The following is a 5,539-nucleotide window of genomic DNA, read 5'->3' on the forward strand; positions in this document are numbered from 1 at the left end:
TTTCTTGATTTACCCACAAAGGAAAGTGAGGTTTCAGAGAGATGAAGTGACTTGTTTCAGAGAGGTCAACTGGATGGTAAGTGTGGAGTCAGGATTTAAATCAGGCATCTTGGGTGGGAAATCTGGGCTCCTGGTGGCTCCACCTCTTCACACACACTCCCCCAGATCTGTTCCCCAGGTCCAGCACCCATAGTTCTTAGAACCATTCTTTCCCCAAATTCAAGAGTGTTGAGCCTCTCTAAGCCAGCCCCCAAAGTCCAGTTAAAAGTCCTTTCCACTGATAGATAGACCCCAACTTTGTGCCAGTTCTCAATCCTGTCTCCTGCCACGATAGCTTCACCACTAAACTGCCCGAGTCCCTAGACCTTGTATTTGAACAGTAGCCCAGAGCCTGGAATGCTGCTGTCCACTGGACCTGGTTTGACCTCTGTCCTGCTTGGATACAAGGAGATGTGTGCTCCCAAGTGTCCCACTGGGGCCTCTGGTGGACACCTGCTGCCCCGACCCCCACCCCTGGGGAGAGTACACTGGCTTTCCAATGCCTCCTACTCTCACTGCTCCTTCACCCATCTCAACTTTTCCAGCTCTGGCAACTGGCTCTGTATCCCAGGGCTTGGCCTGCCCCAGAGGTCCGAGGGAGGGTCTTGCTATAGCCCATACTGACCTGGAATCCACTCTGTAGTCTCAGGGTGGCCTCCTACCTCTGCCTCCCAAGGCATGTGCCACCATGCTGACTCAATCACTTTTTTTAAGTTAAGTAGAAATTTGTATGGACACATCATATGTTACTACCATCATTTCCCTCCTCCCTGCCTCCATTCTGCTGAGGACCCTCCTTAGCATGATTGCTAGTATTCCTCCAAGGTTTGTGAGGTACAGATGTGAGAGCTTCAGTCAGTTATTATAAGGTGGGGGGCGGTGCCTCTGGACATTCCTTTCACTCTGCGGCTCTTCCATTCTTTCTCCCCCACTTCCCCAGCCGCTTCTGGATTTCTGCTTTGGTGCATTTTGAGTGTCCTCAGTGTCTCCATGACTCTGGCAATGGTTGTCAGGCTCACCATAGAAGCAGCAACTCTTTCTCATCTTGTCAATTCCTGTCATTTCATGTGGGCTCTGGCTGATGTGCGAGGGGTGGTTTATCTCCTCATTATAGATTTTGGTCTCCAGTTCCAGCTAAGGGTTCCTTTCCACTGACTGGCCCTCTTAGCCAATCAGAGAGCCACTGGTTACCCACCTAGGCTGGGTGCCTCTAGTGCACAGGCATGTCGGGCTGGTTGTCTTTGTGTAGCAGTGTCCCCTGTTAGCACACAAGGCTGCTGGCCATGTTCCCTCAGCCACTCATGTAGTGCTTTCCAGCACTATATGGGCTAGCCATCCTGGAACCGGCTTCTTTCCTGAGTCCTGAGGATCTCTCTCATTCTGTGTTGGCAGCATGTGGTATCTTCAACAATAGGATCTTTTACTTCAGGCAGGTAATCAAGTGCTTTGACAGAGCCTGTCTTATTTTTGGAACCTTTTAGGTCTCTCCAATCAACAGCTCAATGTAGATTGTAACCTATTTCTGGTACTGGCAGTTACAAGCCAAAGCCAAATGTTTGAGAGTTAGGCTTCATCCCACACTCTCCAGAGCCCTTCTTGCCAGAAAACCCCTGCATACTCCTGTTGAGGATTGTATCATTTGGTTTGCTATTCAGGAGAAAGGTTTCTGTGGAACGAATTCATTTTGGATTTAGTTTTGTATGTATCGCCCCCATCCTCCCATTCCTCTTCCCAAAAGACTTCCATCCCTATTATCTGACCCTCTAGTTGCCTGTCAGGTATGGCTGCAACCCAAAGTGTTCCAGGTTAGGAACCACAGATGAGGGAGACCATGTGGTGTTTGTCTTTCTGTGCTTATGTGAGTTCCAAGTCCATCCATTTTCCTACATATTTCATTGTAGCATGTTTCTTTACTGCTGAGCAGAATTCCATTGTATAAATGTACCACACCTTCATTATCCAATCATCAAACGATGGGCATCAGAGTTGATTCCAGTCTTTAGCTATTGTTAATTGAGCTGCTATAAACATGGTTGAGCAGGTATCTTTGCAGTGAAGAGTGGATCCTTTAAGGTAGATACCCAGTGGAGGAATGACTGGGTCAGTTGGTAGCTCTATTTTCATCTTTTTCAGAAATCTGCATATAGATTTCCATGGTGGTTGTACAAGTTTACATTCCCACCAACAGTGAATGAGGGTTCCTCTTTTCTCACATTCTTGCCAACACTTATTGTTGGTTGGTTTTTTAATGATTGCCATTCTATCTAGAGTAAAGTGGAATCTTATAGTTGTTTTAATTTGCATTTCCCTGATGGTTAAGAATGTTGAACATTTTCGTTCTTTTTTTGGTGGTGCATATTTTTTTGGCAACCTCCACAATTATAGACAATAAACTATGATAATTCCCTCCCCTCACTTACCCCTTTGCAACTCTACTTTCTGTCATATCCCCTCCCCTTCTCAATCAGTCTCTCTTTTATTTTGATCTCTTCATTTTTTCCTCCTCTTATGATGGTCTTGTGTAGGTAGTGTCAGGCACTGTGAGGTCATGGATATCCAGGCTCTTTTGTGTCTGGAAGAGCATGGTGTAAGGAGTTCTACCCTTCCTTCGGCTCTTACATTCTTTCCACCATGGACCCTAAGCCTTGGAAGGTGTGATAGAGATGTTTCAGTGCTGAGCACTCCTCTGTCACGTCTCAGCACTATGCTGACTTTTGAGGTCACTGCCATCTGAAAGAGAAGTTCTCTAACCAAAAGTTTTCTTAGTGCTTATCTCCCAAGGAGCCTACAGAATGTGCTCTGTGGTGCTGGCTGCGGTTAAGCTTTGTGCTTGATTCTTATTTTTAAGCTTGCAGCTCTTGAGAGCACTCTACATGCCAGACCCTGGGCTAACCTATAAAGCAGACCCCTCACATCACCGCCCCATGGCTCTGTAAGCACTGAAGAGAACGTATAGCTGTTGCTATTAACTTGCCAGAACTTTCCCACACCAAAGGCTTTGCTGATGGCCTAGGGAGCCTGAGACCCCAGAATCAAGAGAAGCAGCTTTCTTCCCTGGCCAGAAGCCTGCCCCACTTTACACCTCCTGGCCCTGGGACTCACTGCACCGCCTGAGGCTGGGCTAAGCACAAATGCTGGTGAAGCACCATGGCTGCAGAGTCACACCCCTCCTGCTTCCCTCCCCGGGACACAGCCTTGCCCACAGCTCTGCCCTGCCACACTGGCCCTTGGACCTTCTGTCTGTCTGTTCTGGGCCCTGCAGTGCAGCCTTGGCTGACAAAGACCATGCCAGCTCAGCAGATTCCCCCAACCACTGTTCCTGGAGCATGACCACTCAGCTGTCTGTAGCTAAAGATACTTCCAGAGCTCTGGGTGGGGAGGGCTGACAATTCCTCTGCCCAAGTGCAAGTAGACCTAGGGATGGTACCCAATCTCCCTCAAAGGCTGGACCACCTGAGGGGCAGAATTACCTGTAAATCCATGATGTCACAACCCAGCCTGTCCCTACACCTGGGCTCTTGGCTGGTTTATCAGTTACTGTCTAGAAAGAAAGCAGAACTCACTCCAGGCCTTCTGACCAGAGCCATATCATAGGGGAAATGGGCTACATAGGTGAGAGGTATGCCTCAGGGATCAGCAATGACAAGGACAGTACAACTCCTAGGCTGGGAGACCTACAGAAGAGGCATTGTCAGGAGTATCCCAGGATCTGCAACAGACACTGGAAGCAAAGCCAGGCCTGTCTAAGGAGACTGCGATCCTGAGCTGTACCATGAAGACGGCCAGCCACTAACAGACTAGCAGAGATGGGGGAAATACCTTGGCTCCACCCCTGGCCAGGGCCTCCCGTTGGCCCGACATGCCTGGTAACCAGAGGAGCCTGGGAAGTGTCGTTCCTTGTACAGCCACCACACAGAGAACAAACACAAGAGCAAGCAAGGACCCAAAGCTGGAGGCAGGGGCTTGCTCAGAGGGGGCCGCTACGGGGCCTGTCTCCTCTGTCCTGCTGTCTGAAGCTCAGGGCAGCCCCTCAGGCAGCTGCCATGAGGAACCTGATAGCCATTCATAGGTCCCAAGGAGGCCCTGACCCCTGAGGACTGGTGACAGGTAGACACACCGGGGTTTCTACATGAGAGCGGACAGACCGCTCAGCATGCCACATATAGAAAAGTACACAGGCCCTGCAAGCCTTCTTCCAAACGTCCTGTATCTTTACTGAGTTTCCATAACAACAACAATTGTATTTATCCAGCAGAAATGAGTTAGGTGCCAGGCAAAGTGACTGATCATTTACTCTCTCAGAGGGATGTGCTGGGGACAGGTCCACTGGGGTCCTCACTGGTAGGCCAGAACAATATGACCAATGAGCTAAGAGAAATTCGAAGACAATAATAGCAAAACAGGAACAGGAACATAAAGGGAAACAATGCTTCCCAAGGCCGAAGGAAAGGAAGTTAATGTCTAGTGAAGTAAAATTGTAAAGCTCGTTCTTCAGAGAAGAAGCCAACCTCCAGTCAGGCAGCAGGCATCAAGACAGAGCCAGTTGTAGAGCACACAATCTCTCGGCCAAAGATGTGACATACCAAAAATAAATAAATAAAGAGACCAAAGCCAAGTATGGTGCTCATACCTGTAATCCCTCTACTCAGGAGGCTGAAACAGGAGGACTGCTGTAAGTTTGAGCCCAGTCTGGGCTACAAGTGAGACTTACCTCAAAATAAAAAAAACAAAGCCAGGTACGGTGGCACATACTTTTGATCCCAGCAATCAGAAGGCAGAAGTAAGAGGACTTCAAGGCCAACCTGGGGTAGAATGAAGCCTTACCATGAGAAAAAAGGAAAAAAAGAAAGAAAACAAGCAAAGCTTCTGGATTCTTTTTAAAAGTCAGCCTGTCTGGGGCTGGAAATATGGCTCAGCAGTTAAAGGCACCAACCCGAGTTTGACTTCCCAGTACCCTCACAAGACCGGATGCACAAAGCGGCACATGCATCTAGAATTCATTGCAGTGGCAGAAGGCCCTGGTGTGCCCATATTATCTCTTTCTCAAAAAAATACTTTTTTTGAAAATATTTTTATTTTTATATTTGACAGAGAAAGAGTGAGAGAATGGACATACCAGGGCCTCCAGTCACTGCAAATGAACTTCAGATGCACGTGCCCTCTTGTGCATGTGGCTTACGTGGGTCCTGGGAAATTGAACACGGGTCCTTTGGCTTTGCAGGCAAGCGCCTTACCCGCTAAGCCATCCCTCCAGACCACCCCCTGCCAAAAAAAAAAAAAAAAAAAAAAAAGGCTATTTAAAGAAAGAAAGGTCAGCCTGCCTAGTGCCACTCTGACATAGTGGCAGTTGGTTAGATCCAGAAAGCTGCAGCCCTGGAGAGCTGGTGTGCACACTCTAGTCTTACACAGTCTCAACCTTTCCCTAATATCTCTCTTCTGGCCTTTCTCCCTGCCTCACTTGCTCAACACCATGAGCATTTCAGCTTAACCCTAAAGGTGC

Source organism: Jaculus jaculus, chromosome 13, assembly GCF_020740685.1.
Source record: "Jaculus jaculus isolate mJacJac1 chromosome 13, mJacJac1.mat.Y.cur, whole genome shotgun sequence".
NCBI classification, from domain to species: domain Eukaryota; kingdom Metazoa; phylum Chordata; class Mammalia; order Rodentia; family Dipodidae; genus Jaculus; species Jaculus jaculus.